This window comes from Amphiura filiformis, chromosome 17 (genome assembly GCF_039555335.1).
Source record: "Amphiura filiformis chromosome 17, Afil_fr2py, whole genome shotgun sequence".
Taxonomy (NCBI): domain Eukaryota; kingdom Metazoa; phylum Echinodermata; class Ophiuroidea; order Amphilepidida; family Amphiuridae; genus Amphiura; species Amphiura filiformis.
The window spans coordinates 9,025,321-9,047,200 of NC_092644.1; the positions used below are offsets into that span (position 1 = coordinate 9,025,321).

The window sequence follows — 21,880 nt, forward strand, 5'->3', positions numbered from 1 at the left end:
CCTCATTGGCATTGAAATAAAATGGAGCACCCAAATTATCTATGCCCGTGGAACGGTGGCATAGATATTGTATTTGTTGTGTTTAGTCTTCGACTTCTTCTTCTTATCTATGCCCGTGCAACGGGGCATAGATATTGTATTTGTTGTGTTTAGTCTTCGGCTTCTCCTTCTCCTTCGCCTTCTCCTTCTCCTTCTTCTCAAGATCAGTCCTTTGCACTCCTCTAGCTCAAGAACTAAAGAAGCCCCTGGGCCCATACTTGGTACAACGATGGCCCATGACCCCTAGATACATCCTAGGGTACCCCCAACTCCAAAGGTCAAAGGTCATGTGCTACAGGGGGCAATATGTGTAAAATTTCAAACAGCTCTAGCTCAAAAACTATAGCGCCCTCATGGTTCATACTTGGTACAATGATGGCCTATGACCCTAGAAGTATGATATGCTAGCCGCAACCCCAGAGGTCAAAGTTCATATGCTTTAAAAAGCAAAATAGGTACGACCAGTTAACACAGTGTATCGCAATAGGTAGCATTTTGGTAGCTACCTGTATTTGCAATGATGAAGGCTTCAAATATACGTCAAGACGTACAATGGGGTTAAGAGGTTAACCGCTTAAAGGGACACAATGTTTTGGGATTAAAGGTGTATTATCCAGTCTGGTGGTGTTTCAGAGAGAGTGAGGGTCTGATGGAGTATAAGAGAGAGTGATGGCTTGGTGGGGTATTGGAGAGAGTTTAATTGGGCCAGCCTGGTGGTGTTTTAGAGCGAGTGAGTGTCTGGTGGATTATAAGAGAGTGAGGGTCTGGTGAGGTATTAGAGAGAGTGTGCGCCAGTCTGGTGGTGTTTTAGAGCTAGTGAGTGTCTGGTGGAGTATAAGAGAGTGATGGCTTGGTGGGGTATTAGAGAGAGTTTGGGTCAGCCTGGTGGTGTTTTAGAGCGAGTGAGTGTCTGGTGGAGTATAAGAGAGAGTGAGGGTCTGGTGGGGTATTAGAGCGAATGTGGTCCAGTCTGGTGGTGTTTTAGAGAGATTGATGGCCTGATGAGGTATAAGAGAGAGTGAAGGCTTGGTAGGGTATTAGAGAGAGTATGGGTCAGCCTGGTGGTGTTTCAGAGAGAGTGAGTGTATAGTGGAGTATAAGAGAGAGTGAAGGCTTGGTGGGGTATTAGAGAGAGTATGGGTCAGCCTGTTGGTGTTTTAGAGCGAGTGAGTGTCTGGTGGAGTATAAGAGAGAGTGGGGGTCTGGTGGGGCATTAGAGAGAGTATGTGTCAGCCTGATGGTGTTTTAGAGTGAGTGAGTGTCTGGTGGAGTATAAGAGAGAGTGAGGGCTGGTGGGGTATTAGAGAGAGTGTGGTCCAGTCTGGTGGTGTTTTAGAGAGATTGATGGTCTGGTGGGATATAAGAGAGAGTGAAGGCTTGGTAGGGTATAAGAGAGAGTGTGTGTCAGTCTGGTGGTGTTTTAGAGAGAGTAAGTGTATAGTGGAGTATAAGAGAGAGTGAAGGCTTGGTGGGGTATTAGAGAGAGTATGGGTCAGCCTGGTGGTGTTTTAGAGCGAGTGAGTTTCTGGTGGAGTATAAGAGAGAGTGAGGGTCTGGTGGGGTATCAGAGAGAGTGTGGTCCAGTCTGGTGGTGTTTTTAGAGAGTGAGGGTCTGGTGGGGTATAAATGAGAGTGAAGGCTTGGTAGGGTATTAGAGAGAGTGTGGGCCAGTCTAGTGTTATGAGCATTACATGTATATCAAATGAAAGTTTAAAACAAGGGGTTTGGTTTCACATGGTGCTCATGGGTTAGGTGTGGTCATCACGGGCATAGATATTCGTGTTTGGTCAAACACAACTGTGGTTTCTAGTCCTCCTTCTCCTTCTTCTCAAGACCAGTTCTTTGCACTCCTCTAGCTCAAGAAATAAAGTAGCCTTGGGGCCCATACTTGGTACAATGATGGCCCATGACCCCTAGATACATCCTAGGGTACCCCCGACCCCCAAGGTCAAAGGTCATGGGCTACAGGGGGCAATATGTATAAAATTTCAAACAGCTCTAGCTCAAAAACTATAGCGCCCTCAGGGTTCATACTTGGTACAATGATGGCCTATGACCCTAGAAGTATGCTATGCTAGCCACAACCCCAGAGGTCAAAGTTCATATGCTTTAAAAGCAAAATAGGTACGACCGGTTAATACAGTGTATCGCAATAGGTAGAATTTTGGTAGCTACCTGTATTTGCAATGATGAAGGCTTCAAATATACGTCACGACGTACAATGGGGTTAAGAGGTTAACCGCTTAAAGGGACAAAATGTTTTGGGATTAAAGGGGTATTCTCCAGTCTGGTGGTGTTTCAGAGAGAATGAGGGTCTGATGGAGTATAAGAGAGTGATGGCTTGGTGGGGTATTAGAGAGAGTATGGGGCCAGCCTGGTGGAGTTTTAGAGCGAGTGTCTGGTGGAGTGTAAGAGAGAGTGGGGGTCTGCTGGGGTATAAGAGAGAGTGATGGTCTGATGGGGTATAAGAGAGAGTGAAGGTTTGGTAGGGTATTAGAGAGAGTGTGGGCAAGTCTGGTGGTGTTTTAGAGAGAGATAAGATAAGAGAGTGAAGGCTTGGTGGGGTATAAGAGAGAGTATGGGTCAGCCTGGTGGTGTTTTAGAGCGAGTGAGTTTCTGGTGGAGTATAAGAGAGCGAGGGTCTGGTGGGGTATCAGAGAGAGTGTGGTCCAGTCTGGTGGTGTTGTAGAGGGAGTGCGGGTCTGGTGGGGTATAAATGAGAGTGAAGGCTTGGTAGGGTATTAGAGAGAGTGTGGGCTAGTCTAGTGTTATGAGCATTACATGTATATCAAATGATAGTTTAAAACAAGGGGTTTCACATGGTGCTCACCAAGTTTTCGTTTGTGAATAGGGGAAGGGGGTTAGGTGTGGTCATCACGGGCATAGATATTCGTGTTTGATCAAACACAACTGTGGTTTCTAGTTTTTATTGTCCTTGGTCTTGTTTAAGGAAATAAAACATTATTTGTTGTTATTTTCATTTTACCTTTACTTTAAAAGGGCATTTCGTGATCCACAGCCTCATCCCCCCACTTTTCTCAAAAAAAGTTGAGATTTTTATATCACTGGAAACCTCTGGTTACATAATGTTTATGTACAAAATATTTCTTGCAGATTAATTCGTTTAGCAAAGATATCTTGAAATTTGAATTTAGTTCTGGTGCACCAGAACGAAATTACAACGCATTGTCTATGGAGCAGTGTAATACACATTATCATGCATAACTCGCGAACGCAGAATCGGAATCAACTGAAATTTTGGGAATAGGCTTTTTTCATGGATATGTACTGAAAAATGTCATAAAAAGAGGATGCTAGCATCACGAAATACTGCTTTAAAGATGTTTATTCTCTATCAAAAACATACACATTTGTAGGCGGATTTTTTCAAATGTCGAAATGAAATACGCGCAAATTGAAGTGGAGTGAATGATAAAATATCCAGTAAGTGGACATATCGGGATTTAAAAAACTTGAGTCGGAGTCGAGTGAGGTATGAATGACTTAAAGTAATTGTTAGAAAGTTTGTTTGAACAGAAAAAGAAATTAAAATAATGCAAAAATCAACCTTATTTAAGTTTTAAGTCAGTTTCAGAGCTGGTGCCTTTATCGTGCATTGTGTGCTCTCATTCAAAATACATGGTACCTCGTGGACAAATACTGAAATTGGATATCGTAGCAAAAGGGCTCATAAAAATTAAACGGTAGATGTGATTGACTTCATTTTTTCACAACAGGTGACTATTGAGTGTGGCATTTATAGAAACTTTCAATAGTTTGTACATAAATATCGATTCTTTGCTCTATTGCACTTTTTTTGACTCACCCTGTATATCAATTTTCCTGATAAGTGATAACACAAATTCCTGAAATGTGAACTAAAATTCTAGGCCCTGGCACTTTTGGGTTTTAAGATTCCACTGTTCTTGGAATTGCTATGAATGCTGTTGCTATCACAGTCAGGAATAAACTACAATTGTTTTATTTAACTTTTAGATATGTTTACCTTTTATAACTTTATTTCCCATGCTGTATGCATGCATTTTACAAAAGCTCACACAAAAGCTTTTTCAACTAGTAGTGGAATAGTCAGTGCCTAATTTGCATAATTCTAAAATGACAAATTAGCTGGGTGAAATTTCAATGTTGGTCAAACTTAGTTTAAAAAAATACCAATGTATTCCTCTCATCATGACGTAGTATTTCCTATTCAGTTACAGCAGAAAAGGGGCAAATTTTCCCAATGACCAATTGACCATACAGTCCAACCTCTCTTATCCGGACTATATGGATCTCTCTGTTATCCGGACATGTGATCTTAGGGTAGGTCGGTCGGCAATTCTTTTTAAATTTTTTTACACACATTTTAAGCAGTAAATTGCATTATGCTAAAGGCCTTGGAACTTTTTTGTTTTAAAAATTTTGTTGCAAAACAAATAAGAAAAAAGTCTAGGGTTGGGCCTATTTTAGGGTCGGTCGGGTTACGCCAATCAAATGATTTTGTAGGCCTTAGGGGCTATCATTTTTCTTTGGAAGGGGGTCCAAATATATGGGGGATCATAAATTTTTGGAAAGAAAAATTAGGGGGAGGTCATCAAAATTTTGATAACCAAAATGTAGGGAGTCACTAGATGACCGCAGATATTGTGTTTATTTTATTCAAAAAGACTGATTTCAATACAATTTTGGCCTGTTTTGGGGATAAGGTGTATTGGTGGTTGGGGGGGGGGGTCATAAATGTAAATTTGGGACCCCTTTCCGAAAAAATGATAGCCCCTTACCCAAGGTTGATTAAAATTCTTCTTGTATCATTTTTATGGGACGGGTGAAGAAGGACAATGGAATCAAAAGTCATCCAGGGGTCGTATACATTTTGTTTTATTTCAGGAAATGGTTCTGATTGGGCAAATACCAGGCATGAGAATTTTCAGTTTTAAACTGAATTCAGTTTTTCTTAGCCAAAATTTCCACAACTTTATTTAACTTCAGCCTCTTTTTGGTACTTTTTGCCCAACTTCACACACATTTTTGGTTTTTCAGGAAAGTGTACGTAGTCGCATGCCTGAAATATTTGCTGGAATATATTTCTGCTATGAAATGCTTCAGTTCATGGAAAATCAGTGGCATCCATATGTGACATGGGGTTTGCAATTGCTTGTTCAGAGCAAATAGCTTAAGGCCAGATGGAAGACACATTCGTTCACGCCTGAATTTGAGATTTCTTGATATTTATCAACACTAAGATGTATTCTTTCACTTGAAACTGATAAAATACAACTTGCTAATATTTACTCGTATTTTTGCTTGATTTGTTTCACTCTTTTCAACTCTAAAAAGTCACATGGCTCAAGACAGCTTTGTAAATTGGCGGGAAATAACGAGTCAGAAATGTGTGAATGCGAAATATTTTAATTACGCGCACGATTCGCTTAGCATGACGCGGCGCAACTCTGCGCATATGTCCAACGCAGTCTAGAGTCTAGGCGCATTCGGTTTGTTGTTAAACAAAACAAAAATTTGCAGTCATATGCCACTTAGATTTTTTAATTATTTTGAATTTTGGCGCACTGAAAGCAGACATTATAGATTTATTGGTGCAAAAAGATGCATATTTAGACCATGCACCAGATACAGCTTTTACAAACGTGAAAGTCTTACCGTTTTAAAATATAAGGACGTTTTGTGCATAATTTTGACATTTTTTTACTAAAACATCGATTTCTCAGAGTTCACTTTTGACAATATTGCACGATTTTTGTGACAAGATAACTCGAAAAATATGTAAGCAAAAGGTAAACTTTTTGCACTATCGTTTAGAGTACATCAAAGCCTAGGGAAGGTTTTCTCATTTTTTCAAAATATTTGTTTTAAACAAAAATATACACCATTCTGTGCAATTTTTAGCTTAATAGAGTGATAAAATTGCTTTTTTCACATGTTTTTTCAATATTTCGAAAAAGAGACGAATTTCAAAAAATAAAAAAAACCTTCCCTAAGTTCATGTCTCTTCTTTATGAAAAGCTAACTGATTTTTTTTTTTACTCCGAACGGATATTTTTCTAAGTTGTCACAAAAAAATTGGGGGTAAAAAAGTGAATTTTCGTGATTTTTTCAAAAACTAGGGATTTTTGAACAAATCCGACGTCCCCATGGGATTCCTTGACTCATTTCCTTTATACTTTTGACATACAATTCAAAAATAATGATGCTCGAAAAGGTCCATGTTCTCTCCCATTACACTGGCCTTAATGCATTTCTGGTAATGCTCAAATCAGTCACAAATTTCAGGGTCCCCCCCCCCCTTTTTGACATGAAAATTATGGGTTAACCCCATAGAAAAGCATATAAACTCAATTTTCCCAGGAAAATTTTTTCAGGGCCCCCTTAAGAGGGTCAAAACATTTAAGGCACCCCTTATTTTGCATCAGGCCCCCCTAACAAGTGTTTGTGAATGGTCCCTTAGAACTAAATGATTATAGGATTTAACTGTTTCATTTGGCGCAACAGGATAATATTTTTTTAAATAGTTCAAAAAAATAGTGCTGTATACATGTATAGGGAGTAGGATTCAGTGGCCTAACTAGGGGGACGGGGGGGGCAATGTGCCCCAGGCACTACCACTAGGGGGCGACAAATCGGCCTCACTTAAAAAAATATTGCAATTTCATGTCTTATTATCACCCCAGCGTCCAAGATATTCTCGGGTGGGGGTACATTTTGTAGGGCGCCAATTTTGTTTCTTGCCACGGGCGCTACCAACCCTAGTTACGCCACTGATAGGATTTTGATCAGATTGAATGATTTACAGGAAAGGTGTATCTTGTTCAATTGATCAGATCATGGAAGTATGTACTTCCATGAAAAGATACTGATAAATCTAAATTTGTATTGGTCAAACGTACCTTTTGGAAATAGTACTGCTGATTATTTAGAATTTATTGGGTAAGTGTATCCTGATCAATTATTTTTCTACAACAAACTTTATTAAATAATATAAGAATTAATTTGCTGAACAATAACCTGTTTTTCTGGTGTGAATTTATTTTGTCTCATATGTAGATAAGGTTATAAATTAACTTAAAGCACCATTTTCCCTTTCCTTTTGCCAGCCATCACTACCCATGGCCAGAGAATGAGAGAATTACTTATCTAAGGGCTCATATTGAAATTCTCTTACACAGGAAGGTGTGCGACTGTGCGCCATCCTGCAGCTTTCCTGTGCTAGCCTTCTTTTGTTAAAATCCTGGGCAGGGTGTATCACTGATGCATATAATCCATCCGTTTTATGACAGAGCTTTCCTGAGGCACGCGCTTTATAGCGAGTGGAATCCTTTCTGTTTGAAAACGTGGTAGGGTATTTCAATATGAGCCCTAAGTTTGTTTCACAGCAGATATTTATTATTTACCAAATTTCACAAGTTCCTGGTCTGTGACATAAAATGTGGGAATTTTCATACATGTACCGGTAATTTTGTGTGCTTTGCCAATTTTGAACTACCACAGGATACCAGTTTTTTTGCAGTCCTATACATGAATGAACACAATTATTATTTGAGCAGTTATTATTTTCGTGGTATCTGCATTAAGCGTGAAAAGCACAAATGTTCTGTGAAAATGTCCACGTTTACATTATTCATGTGCCGGGGGGGGGGAATTAATTTTTGGCAGGCAAAAACTATATGGGATAATGGGAGGCCATATTACAGGCTGTATCAAAATGATTGACATATTAAATAAAGTTGTGATATTTGCAACATAGAATCCTCTTGAAATGACAGAAATTTATATACTGATTAGGTGATTTTGTGTCTTTTTGTACTTGTACTGGAAACTGTTGGGTATAACAATCATTTTGATACAGCCTTATAAGGTATACAGGGATGTGCCACTCCAGAGGGTTGGTTTCTTGTAAGAAACACCTAAACTCAAATCAAAAAGTCCCTAAATATGCGTCCCAATTGAAAAATTGTCCAAAACTGTCAAATCAGCAGACTTGTAGTACTTGTACTCGAGTCCCAATTTCCATGCCCATGGCTCTGTTCCCAACTTCCCGTACTCGTACTCAAGCCCTATTTTGGTTTGACTTTCAGACCTGTACCCGTACCATACCCATACTCATGGACTGGGAGTAGCTTTTGTACCCATATGTTATCCAAAAAAAAACCCACTAAATACAAACAAAATAAGCAAAGTTTCAAAGCATAAGCAAAATTTGGGAGTCATTTTATTTATTGCATACACAACATTTTGACGTTTTGATACACAATTGACATCTTCAAAATACATTTAATATCCCAGGCATGGACCTAGACTACTTTCTATTGGTGATTTGGTTCTGTGGAAGGTAGATGCCCAATTTTCCTAATTTCAGTGGTCTTGGTGTTCGGAAAATTAATATAAGGTGTGCGAAAACCTGTTCTATGGACGGACTTGCAAAAAAACAAGTTTCTGGAATAGACTAAATGACCCTAAAATATCACCGAAAGCATAATTGAAAAATAATACCCAGCTGTATTCCATCATACCGTATTGAGGCAAAAATTTTGGTTAAAACATTTTCATGATTTTTATAATTTTTTACCAAAAATGCCAAGTTTTACACTATTTTGGGGAGTGAAAATTTATTTATTTGACAAGAAATGTATATCAATGTATTGAGCTGGATCTTTGAATTGAAAAAGTTCACACTGACTTATTTCTGTGACCCATAGTTTTTGATGTATGCCTTCCAGAAAACCATAGGCCATTTCAGCATGAAATACATATTATTTGGATTTTTCACTTTTATACATGTAAATACATAGACCTATAATAGCAGGAAGCCCACAATAACAAGTCCTATGATTATAATAAGATTTAGAGAGGCCACAAAGTGATTTTGAAGTTTTCGCCCAACATTCATATCAATGCATTAACACTTTTTATTTCAAATATTTTTTATCATGTAAAATTAACTTTTTTGGTCAAAATTAAACAAAATCATCAAAATAATAGATTTTACCCAAAATATTGCATCAAGATATAGGTTAAATACCACTAATAGGCCTGGGCGATACATTGAAATACGATGAGTAACTATTTGTTTTCATGGCATTCGAAAAGACTGCATTAAAATCGCTGAAATTGATCAAGTTATATAGCCAAAAAAGTACTTTTTAGAGTTTGATGCTTCAAAATGGTACATTTTCTCTCATTATATGACATTTTTGATGTAATAGTACCAAAATTCATACGCACGGCTTCGGTTTTTAGTAAATAGTCGCCCTATCATATTGTAACTTTCAGCTTTGAGGGCGCACTGTCATTTTAAGGTGTTTACGGTTCAGTGCGTTAAAACAAGAAAAGTCTCAGGTCAACCTATGTTGAATTTTTGATCATTTGGCATCTAAATCATATAGTTTCACCTGATATTGGTGGCATTGAACTGTGAGAGTTCTGAATATGAGAAAATTCCACCCAAAATTAGGCATTTTCCCATTGAAACACGTGTAATACATAATTAGTGGTATTTAACCTATAAAGACAAATATTGAATACACATGTGACATGTATTCTCCACACCAAATTTGAAGTTCATACTATATTTGCTTTCAAAGTTATGTCTGTTTTAATAATTGGCATTTTTGGTTAAAAAAAGGAAAAAATCACAAAAACTGCATTTTCAAACCAAATATCTCATCTCATGTCGCTTTTCAGAAATGCCTGCCAGATTAATCAGAAAGATGACACTCTTATTTTTGGATAATTTCAACCTGGCTAACACTTTTGCCTAAAACTAAAAATGATGCACAAAAAATAGAGCAGATAGACCGCTGTGATCTCTCTACTATGATTACACAGTATATAGTGTTATCTACTGAAGATAGCAGACACACTGCTGATCATGCAGTGTAAAGTGCTATCAACTGAAGATAGCAGACATACCACTGATTACAGTGTATACACATTGATTACACAAAGTACCAGTCCTCTTTCCCCTTCTCTCTCTATCTCCCTTTCTCTTTCTCTCTTTTTTTAGTATATACGCCGTAGAAGTGACGTAGGTAATCGGATTAACTACCATAGCAATAGATGAATACAATTTTGGCTATATCGCCCCGCACTACAGCGTTCATGCGGTACCATAGATGTCAAAGAAATGCTGATCACTTGCACCTGTAAGATTAGTCTCTTTGAAAAGAGTGGTATTCTATTATATGATTGAAGACAGGTGATGAGTGCAACGTGCTGCAGTGCAGCGCGGTATATTCAAAACTTGTATTCATCTTTTGCTACATGGTAGTTAATCCGATTATGACGTCACTTCTACGGCGTATAGTGTTACATACCTCATATATAGATTCCTGTCATCTGATTGGTTAAAAGTGCAGTCATTGAATTAGCTATGCCCTCCTTTTTAAGAATTACGTAAAAACTGAACTATTCCCCGGGCAATAGTCTTTCAAAAAGACTATTCCCCGGGCATAGTCATTTTCACATCATCGGTGTGCGTCCCGATCAAACTCTATGCGCGCGATGGCGTGTTAGCATTACGCACGCGGCGCCAACCCGCTGCCTGCAAGTTGCGGTGACGTGATCAGTTCATAACGAAAAACTTTCTTTGTAAATTTTACCATGGCCTATGAACAATAAAATAGGCCTTTTAACCAATCGGATGACAAAAAGTATATAAATCAAATATTGACTGCTTTATTCGGGTCATGGTTAACATTATAGGCCCGCGGTGATCTCAAAACCATGCTATGACCCTCGGCTGTGCCTTGGGTCATAGCATGGTTTTGAGATCACCTGAAACCTATAATCATAACCGCTCATAGCAGTCAATATTTGTATACTATCTACTGAAGATAGCAGACACACTGCTAATCATGCAGTGTAAAGTGCTATCAACTGAAGGGTTTAGTTTAAAGGTGATATATTCTGCTTTTTTGAAATTAATGGATGATAAATAGAACTAGCTCAATTTGCAATTAGCGAGCAAGTTCCATTCCCAAACCAGCAAGCATCTTAGATCATCATACAGGTATAAGAGTCCAGCACAGAGCCTGCACTAGGTGATTATGGATTCTGTTGCAATTAGTGGTGGGTTAAGCCCATTATTTACCTTAATTCGGCTACTTCTTCCACAGCAGTTTTTAACATGAGACATACAATGTCATTCATGTGAGGCCACAAATTAGTCTCCCAGATCATTAAAGATAGTCTGATAAAATGTCACTTAATATTGCCAAAGATAATTCAATTCATCTCTTGACTTTTGCTGAAGGCTGGTACTTTACATAAATACTAATTTATAGCATTGTTTGACAAATTGTGTAGGTTGAATAAATGGTACCAACAAGAAAATGTACGCTCCATTCAAAAAGCATGTTTTTTTTCTGTAACCATGGCAGCTCTATAAGAGGTAGATTGATGTCCTGAGGTCCCCTTTTCAAATCATCATGCCCCTGTGAAAGAAGACAATAATAACAAGAACATAATTATTCAGACAGCAGAAATTATAAAACCATTTGATGTATAATCAATGTTTTGCATGCAATGCATGGACGAAATCTACCAACATTAATTTCAACCAATGAATTTCTTGGATCTTGGATTCTATACCTCCCTGTAAAGGTTTAAAGTGGAGGTGTGATTGAAAGGTCTATTTTTGTTCACGGAGTGAACATTTCCCCCACTTGGACCCATATCTCATATGCACAGTTAATCCCTTACATACACTGTGTCTTGAATGTATGTAGCCCATCAACCCTGTGGTTAAGAGGCTAGGAAATAATTTCTAATGTCTCATACCGGGGTTTATATCCCTTTATCTAATCCTGCCTCACATGACAAGGACTTTTTAGAACATCTTATCTTGTATTGAGACAATGGCAGCCAGGACTATTTTTTTGCCTTTTTTCCAAGCATGTTTACTATTGGATTGAGCCATCACATGATTATAATAGGCTTTACTGATTGGTGGGTAAGGTCACTGCTATTGTTTATTTGTGATAAGGCTGAGCATATTACTGCATGAAAAATACACTGCTATTTTGATACAGACGATTTACTCAATTACTTCCAACTGACAAAATTCAGTTCCTGTTATCTACCCAGTAATGTTTGCTTATCTTAATTGGATCCCTAATAATTATTTGGTCAAGGTTATTATCTGCATGGTATATTAATTGAATTTCAATAGGCCTATGATATTGATTTCAAAGTTTGTATTTCAATGAGTTTCTTGCTGGATGGAGAGTTTATATATAAGCCGGAGTCAGGATGTACCGTAAACGTTCGCCTAATGGCGCTATGGAGTTCATAGAAATGAGAGAGTGCCATCCCTGTAAAGAACTGAATATTGCATAATGCTTGCCATTATGAACATTGCCTCCAAAAAATAATACTTGACTTGGCTATGATAGTGCTTAAAATGTCTTTATAACCGGGTTATAACCGCCCCATTTTAAGAGTCATGACATAATAATTTCTGATCCATTATTACATTTCCATGTACCTTTAACATATTATTGCACTTAAATAGTAGGCCTAAATGGGGGGTTTGCCCCAGTCAAACTCTTGCCCCTGTTGCCCCCAGTAAAAACAAACTTACGAAATTTCCACTTTTTGAGCCAATTTTGCGCAAAATTTGTTGATTCCCCCTGAAATTCACTTTGCCCACCCCCCAAAAAAAAAAAAAATCCTGGCGCCACCACTGGCTGTCGCTCAAATAATCATGACTCAAAATGAACATCATAGTCGGCAAACAATAATTTCATCCCGGTACACCACTGTTCGACAGTGTCTCACGCCAAGCAATTCCAAAATGTTGACAGCCCTGCCACCAACCTTTGATCTGAATTTGTTTACTGAACAGGGTGTATCAAAATTAAGTATACAGTTTGAAAAATACCGCTAGATTAAAAAGTATGAGGTCTTTGGTCAAAATTCTCTAATTGATAACTTAATCAACATCTTGTCCTCCTACAGCTGAAAAATCACTGGCGTGTGACCATTAATAAGGATTTGGTGGCTACTTTTGTGAGCCGAGTACAAAAAGCAGTTGCGCGAAGTCAATTGGTTAAATGCCCGGTGCTTGATATTGTTGTGCAGCCATGAGTAACATGCAGGTGTACAGATCATTTATCCTCATTGTTAGGGTTCCAATCCTGTGCATGTGTGAGTTACATAACACATGACTTTTGGTAAATCTGGGCAACTATCTTCTTACATATGCTAGGTTTTACTTGACAAGGAGAATAGTAACATTAAAATGGATACTCCATAGTACACGCTAGAGCAAAGGGCCTTCCTTGTTGCAGTGTATCTTCGCACCCAGAGTCCAGCAGAAGTGCTTCGGAGATTTCGCCAGCAGTACCCAAATGCACGCCCCCTTCATGTGGTGCTATTTACAAAAATGTTGCGAGTATCAGATAACTGGAACGAGTCGTAATCTGAACAGAGAACATTGTGGTCGCCCCGAACTGGAAGATCTGCTGCAAATATCCTAGCAGTCCGTAACACTCTGCAGACGGAGCAAGCAGGAGGTCAAATTAGCTGCTGTTGAAATGGACTTGTAATACCATCTGCAACCTTTAACAGAATAACTCATTTATGACTTGCGATTTCATCCCTACACGATTCCATTCACGATAAAGAGACATCAACTTCGGCAAGCAGATCACCAACGTCGCACTGTGTTCTGTCAGTGGCTTCTTGAACATCCTCTACGTTTCCTGGAAGATTTCATCATTGGCGATGAAGCAGAGTTTGCATTAAAAATGTTTTCACAAGTCCTCCTGCAGACCTTCATGAACTTCAGAGATGCATAATTGCACAAGTTGACATTCTCAGGCAGGACAGGCCTCTCATTAGACGTGCTTTGAACGCCATGTTGAGAAGAGCCGAAATCTGCATACAGAAGAATTGTGGGCATGTGGAGGTGAGACTTTCTTGTGATTTGTATGTTGTTTTGATTTTAATTGACTTCGCGCAACTGCTTTTTGTACTCGTTTCACAAAAGTAGCCACCAAATCCTTATTATTGGGCAATGGTCACACGCCAGTGATTTGTCAGCTATAGGGGGACAAGATGTTGATTAAGTTATCAACTAGAGAATTTTGAACACAGACCTCATACTTTTTAATCTAGCTGCATTTTTCAAACTGTATACTTAATTTTGATACACCCTGTATAATAGTTTTACTGTTGTCATGACTCTACTTACCAAGTTACAGTTAAGTATATCAAGTGTTTCCTTACAGACCCTTCATAGAAATTAATCAATCCATTTACAGATTTTACACATCTCCACACATTGATAAGCTGGGCCAACTGCAAACCAAACACAAAGACATAATAGCATAATCACTAATCAGTAATATCAACTTGACTAATATTGAATGTTACTGCATTAGTCTGGTAAAAAAAATACCCACACATGTAATATAGTTTGGTAGTGATGTACGTGTGTATTTTGTCGGTCGCATTTTCGAATCACACTCATAAAGTTAATCGCACATAGCATATACGCACGCAAATTAGAAGTTCAAACTTTAACGATTAATTAGAGAATCATTGTTTTTAGATTCAGCATGTATACCAAAATTGCTTTTAAAAAAAAGATTATGTTTGGAATCTAATTAGGAGTTTTGCACACTAGTAAACCCTAATTTAATGATTTTGGCTGCCATTTTGTTATGTAAATTTTGACCCTAAAGTCAAATAGTGTATCCATTGCTATGGTAATTAGTCCTGTTACATTGCTACTTCTACAGCAAATACCCTTTATATTTTGTTTTTTGCATGTGTTTACCATTGGGACACTTGCAGGGGGGTGGCAGTTTTGCAGCATACATGTTTCTACTACGGCTAAATGGGCCACTGTCTGTGACAAAAAGTTGAAAATAGCCCTGTACCACTTTAATTTATTGGCATGATACATGTACATATGCTAGCATAATTATTTATGAACATGCGTGCCTTCGCGATTACGGGATAGACCTTAAAAATACGCGGTAAGTACATAGCAGTTTTGCCCGTCTCATTTCATGGAACAATTGGCCCTCATTATCGGGTGAAGCTTTGACTGCTCGCACTCACACACAATGGCGGCGAAGCCAGAGCCAAAATTCCCGTTTGTGGTGGGAGGAAATTTTGATAGACCTTTTATATATTGTAGCTCTGTGCCTGTTATTTTATGGATTAATAATAATGTTCTTAATAAAAACAAATAAGTTACAGACTATATTCACACACAAGAAAAATAGTCCAAAAAATCAACATGTTGCCATGGTAACACAAATTTATGGATGTGGTGGGACGGAATGATAAACTTCATGTATTTGTGAACACAGTATGTTTGTTGAATTTGTATCAAAAGTACTACTGGGATAAAACATTTGTTTCTAACATGGGTATTAACTTCAACTATCCTTCTTTTGTTATAATTTTAAAATTCACCCCACTTATACGCTCATTAATTTTTAAAAATCATGGCGGGAATGTGGCAGGACAGAATTTTGGCCACCACGTCAAAATCAACACAAAAAAAATTGATTCACTTTAAAACTGACAAAATTGTCTTTTCTTTCACTTCCAATGAAAAATTATTGCAAAATATTGACTGAGAAAGAAATTTTTTATGCCTTCCTGAACTTAAAAAAATCATCTCAAAATGTAGCGGACTGGCGGGCCATGTTTTACACCAGACCCTGAAAATAGAATTATTGCTGACATCCTACTACAAAGGCCTGAAAAAAGAAGAAGTTAAAATGGCTCTGAGTCTAGCAATGTTGATGAATTCAAATTTTGTGTACTCAGGAATATTTAGTTGATATTTTGGAAAGTTTTGACTGAATTTTTTTTTTGTCCCTTCCGGAACGTAAAAAAATCACCTCAAAATGTGGCGGGACAGAATTTTACACCTATTTTAATTTAGTTCTTTATTTTTGCAAAGTCCACTGAGATTTTTTTAGTGGTAAAATTGTCTATACAGAAGACCTTTATAATACCATAAACAAAAAACCCTATCTTTTTTAAATAATGTAGTAACTTCAAATTTAACAATTCTGTCCCGCCACACCAAGAGGGCGCTACGTGTGTATTTTATTACTTGCAATCCGAAATTGACGGGCAAATTTTACTTTTTTTTGCTGACGCGCCGGATGCGAGTTGTTAAACGGTGATGAACAACGGTGACACATGATTGAATCCCTTTCAACAACGAAAAGAAGCTAAAGATCGTATAAATCCCGATTATTTCACGAGGAATATCACTTAAAATCATTGCCACTCATCTTTACAAAAACTTCGATGATTTCTCTGCAATAAAACAACAGAATAAAACAGCAATGTTTAGCCGCTACCTGAAAAATACTGAATTCAACAGCTCTCAGATTCAACTTGCAAGCTTGCACGCATTGCACGCACAAAAGTTCCAGACATGACGAATTTTACGCGCTCCCGCGTAATGCGTAGTCTCGCTCGCGTACGCTACAGTAAAAGTGTGGATACATCATGGTTTAACAACGGCTGGCTCCTGTACAAAGGTATAGGATGAGTTGTTGAAGTATGCATTTATTATAAACCTATATAAAGACCCATGGGGCATTATGATTGTTGAAGAAAATATATGCTCGGTGTTCACGACATTTATTTAAAAGTGGCCAAAACAATGCTGACAATATCCGTTCAATGAATGATTCATGCATTCAATTTCAAACTTGACGTTGAAGGCCGGGCAGGTCCCCCACTGTCAAAATCGGACCAGCCAAATTTACACGCTACAGAGCCTGAAAAATAAGATCCCGCAAATCACAAATTGACACACGTATGGGAGCTGCCATGGGGTGGTCGGGGGGTCGCCGGGTGTAAACGAACGTGTCACCAGCAAGCGTCCTACGCGCTCAATAACGTGTCACACTCGGCAGTCCACACTTTTTAATGCGTGCCGGTTCAAAATTCTGAAAATTGGTGAAAGCGTGGGGGTTTAAACTTTTGGGGTAAAAAGCGTGGAATGATATAAAGCGTGCCAGGATTAAAATAAAAAGCGTGGGGCTTCTTCCAACTTTTTGAATGATAAAATACTCAAAGGGTGGGGGTAAAATAAAAGGGTGGGAGTCAAACCCCACTGCCGAGTATGGTGTATCTAGGGCGCAATGGTAGCGCTAGACCTAAACACTCCAGTGTCCGCAGGGACCCCTAAACTTGCAGAAAATTAAAAAGTAGGGGGTCCGGAGTAGAGTTTGGTGAGTCCGAGTTGCACAAATGATGCATAAATAGTATGTCTGCAATAGCGCTAGATTGAAAAACTGGGGGGTCTGCAGGGACCCCAGAACTTGCAGAAAATTTAAAAACAGGGGTCCGAACTCTATTTTGGTGGGTCCGGGACCCCAAAAAGCGACCTAGCGCTACCCCTGATAGGGCGCATAATCGCGCATTCAAGTGCGCTGTACGCGACCGGTAGTTCGATCATCCTGATACGCGATGACAGGGTCAATGTCCGCTTCTGCGTCAGACTTTCCTGCCACTTCCCGCTGTGGCACGTGGCAGGGTGTTTCAACCAATGACAAGCCTTGATTGTGTCCTTTTGTCTGCAAGCCAATGCGCGTGCGCCACACCACTCAGCGGCAAGCGGTAGACTGCTGCCCTCAGTTGTCAACCGTCTGGATTGACGACTGAGAAAACTAGGTGGAAAAAAAGTGACGGATTTTGCAACAGGATTCTTGTGCCGTCGAGCATGCGCAGTTGTGTCCAAATTGACCTTTTGACCGAGTTTGTTGTTTTTATACTGGCGCGGTACAGCGACATGGTACACGGGCGCCGCTAGCATGCTAGTCAGTCGCGCTACAGCGGCAGCGCACAACCAAGTCGCATTGAATAGTTTTCAAAAGTCTGTCACGATATGAACTGTAAGATAATCAGTAGTCAGCTATGAAGCATAACACAGTACATGCGAAGTGTAGACGGCTGATTGGAATTAGTACAGGGAACCCACAAAAAATGATAGGGCAGCGCCAATACCGATCAAATGACGTGTCTGTTTTGCCCAGTTTTTTTAAGTTTGCGTTGCGAACTAGATTGGAATTAGTCTAGGCAAGCGGCAGGGTAGTATGAAACCAGCATTACACGCAGTAACAACTTGCTGTCACTGTCAGGGTCCTGGACCTGGCCCGGGTTGAAGGGTGACACTGTTGACATTTACTTTTACTTTTTTTTGCTGACGCGCCGGATGCGAGTTGTTAAACGGTGATGAACAACGGTGACACATGATTGAATCCCTTTCAACAACGAAAAGAAGCTAAAGATCGTATAAATCCCGATTATTTCACGAGGAATATCACTTAAAATCATTGCCACTCATCTTTACAAAATCTTCGATAATTTCTCTGCAATAAAACAACAGAATAAAACAGCAATGTTTAGCCGCTACCTGAAAATACTGAATTCAACAGCTCTCAGATTCAACTTGCAAGCTTGCACGCATTGCACGCACAAAAGTTCCAGACATGACGAATTTTACGCGCTCCCGCGTAATGCGTAGTCTCGCTCGCGTACGCTACAGTAAAAGTGTGGATACATCATGGTTTAACAACGGCTGGCTCCTGTACAAAGGTATAGGATGAGTTGTTGAAGTATGCATTTATTATAAACCTATATAAAGACCCATGGGGCATTATGATTGTTGAAGAAAATATATGCTCGGTGTTCACGACATTTATTTAAAAGTGGCCAAAACAATGCTGACAATATCCGTTCAATGAATGATTCATGCATTCAATTTCAAACTTGACGTTGAAGGCCGGGCAGGTCCCCCACTGTCAAAATCGGACCAGCCAAATTTACACGCTACAGAGCCTGAAAAATAAGATCCCGCAAATCACAAATTGACACACGTATGGGAGCTGCCATGGGGTGGTCGGGGGGTCGCCGGGTGTAAACGAACGTGTCACCAGCAAGCGTCCTACGCGCTCAATAACGTGTCACACTCGGCAGTCCACACTTTTTAATGCGTGCCGGTTCAAAATTCTGAAAATTGGTGAAAGCGTGGGGGTTTAAACTTTTGGGGTAAAAAGCGTGGAATGATATAAAGCGTGCCAGGATTAAAATAAAAAGCGTGGGGCTTCTTCCAACTTTTGAATGATAAAATACTCAAAGGGTGGGGGTAAAATAAAAAGGGTGGGTAGGTGGAGTCAAACCCCACTGGAGTCAAACCCTAAACACTCCAGTGCCGAGTATGGTTAAAAGTATCTAGGGTTGCCGCTAGGGCGCTAGATAATCTGCAGGGACCCCATTCAAAAACAGGGGTGCTATTTTGCTGTACGCGCATAATCGCGCATTCAAGTGCGCTGTACGCGACCAGTAGTTCGATCATCCTGATACGCGATGACAGGGTCAATGTCCGCTTCTGCGTCAGACTTTCCTGCCACTTCCCGCTGTGGCACGTGGCAGGGGTGTTTCAACCAATGACAAGCCTTGATTGTGTCCTTTTGTCTGCAAGCCACTGCGCGTGCGCCACACCACTCAGCGGCAAGCGGTAGACTGCTGCCCTCGGTTGTCAACCGTCTGGATTGACGACTGAGAAAACTAGAGTGGAAAAAAAGTGACGGATTTTGCAACAGGATTCTTGTGCCGTCGAGCATGCGCAGTTATGTCCAAATTGACCTTTTGACCGAGTTTGTTGTTTTTATACTGGCGCGGTACAGCGACATGGTACACAGGCGCCGCTAGCATGCTAGTCAGTCGCGCTACAGCGGCAGCGCACAACCAAGTCGCATTGAATAGTTTTCAAAGTCTGTCACGATATGAACTGTAAGATAATCAGTAGTCAGCTATGAAGCATAACACAGTACATGCGAAGTGTAGACGGCTGATTGGAATTAATACAGGAACCCACAAAAATGATAGGGCAGCGCCAATGCCGATCAAATGACGTGTCTGTTTTGCCCAGTTTTTTAAGTTTGCGTTGCGAACTAGATTGGAATTAGTCTGGGCAAGCGGCAGGGTAGTATGAAACCAGCATTACACGCAGTAACAACTTGCTGTCACTGTCAGGGTCCTGGACCTGGCCCGGGTTGAAGGGTGACACTGTTGACATTGGTCATTGCATGCAGCACATGAGTAGCTGCATAGCCATAGACATAGTGCATGCAGCGTGCGTCTGGTTTGTAACCTAGTCGTACTCGTTAGTCTATTTTATTTACTTTAAAATGTATAAACAAGTGACACAACACAATACTTACAAATCTTCACACAATCACACAGCTAGCCATCGTTGAAATAAAAGCAGAATCCATTCCTTGCCTTGCTGGTACAACGCACTACCGCCGACATGGCTGGATTCAGCAACACAGCGAGATGAGCGAGTCAGCGAAAATACCGATACATCGATTAGGCCGTCATGGACATGCAAGGTTGCCAGTCATCAAAAATCCTCCGTCCCCCTGATCAAAGCCAGGGGGACGGAATGGAAACAACAAACCACGTGGCTTTTGACCCCCTGTCAAAAGCAGTCAATCCAGACTTGACAACGAACGGGCAGCAGTCTGCGATTATGCTTGCCCTAGTGGGTAGCGCTAGGTCGCTTTTTGGGGTCCCAGTTAGAGTTCGGACCCCCCTGTTTTAAATTTTCTGCAAGTTCTGGGGTCCCTGCAGACCCCCCAGTTTTTTATATTTTTTGCTATTGCAGACATACTATTTATGCATCATTTGTGCAACTCGGACTCACCAAACTCTACTCCGGACCCCCTACTTTTTAATTTTCTGCAAGTTTAGGGGTCCCTGCGGACACTGGAGTGTTTAGTTCTAGCGCTACCATTGCGCCCTAGATACACCATACTCGGCAGTGGGGTTTGACTCCCACCCTTTTTATTTTACCCCCACCCTTTGAGTATTTTATCATTCAAAAAGTTGGAAGAAGCCCCACGCTTTTTATTTTAATCCTGGCACGCTTTATATCATTCCACGCTTTTTACCCCAAAAGTTTAAACCCCCACGCTTTCACCAATTTTCAGAATTTTGAACCGGCACGCATTAAAAAGTGTGGACTGCCGAGTGTGACACGTTATTGAGCGCGTAGGACGCTTGCTGGTGACACGTTCGTTTACACCCGGCGACCCCCCGACCACCCCATGGCAGCTCCCATACGTGTGTCAATTTGTGATTTGCGGGATCTTATTTTTCAGGCTCTGTAGCGTGTAAATTTGGCTGGTCCGATTTTGACGGGGACCTGCCCGGCCTTCAACGTCAAGTTTGAAATTGAATGCATGAATCATTCATTGAACGGATATTGTCAGCATTGTTTTGGCCACTTTTAAATAAATGTCGTGAACACCGAGCATATATTTTCTTCAACAATCATAATGCCCCATGGGTCTTTATATAGGTTTATAATAAATGCATACTTCAACAACTCATCCTATACCTTTGTACAGGAGCCAGCCGTTGTTAAACCATGATGTATCCACACTTTTACTGTAGCGTACGCGAGCGAGACTACGCATTACGCGGGAGCGCGTAAAATTCGTCATGTCTGGAACTTTTGTGCGTGCAATGCGTGTGCAAGCTTGCAAGTTGAATCTGAGAGCTGTTGAATTCAGTATTTTCAGGTAGCGGCTAAACATTGCTGTTTTATTCTGTTGTTTTATTGCAGAGAAATCATCGAAGTTTTTGTAAAGATGAGTGGCAATGATTTTAAGTGATATTCCTCGTGAAATAATCGGGATTTATACGATCTTTAGCTTCTTTTCGTTGTTGAAAGGGATTCAATCATGTGTCACCGTTGTTCATCACCGTTTAACAACTCGCATCCGGCGCGTCAGCAAAAAAAAGTAAAAGTAAATGTCAACAGTGTCACCCT

General features: G+C 39.9%; 1 long non-coding RNA gene across 1 annotated transcript; it reads right to left on the reverse strand.

Moving 5' to 3' along the window:
• Positions 1-11,226: 11,226 nt before the first annotated feature.
• LOC140138185 (uncharacterized) lies at positions 11,227-20,374 on the reverse strand. The gene is made up of 3 exons (XR_011856962.1): positions 20,265-20,374; positions 14,249-14,355; positions 11,227-11,486 (listed from the first exon to the last, which is right to left on the reverse strand). It is a non-coding gene; the product is annotated as an uncharacterized lncRNA (long non-coding RNA).
• Between the last annotated feature and the right edge of the window lie 1,506 nt (positions 20,375-21,880).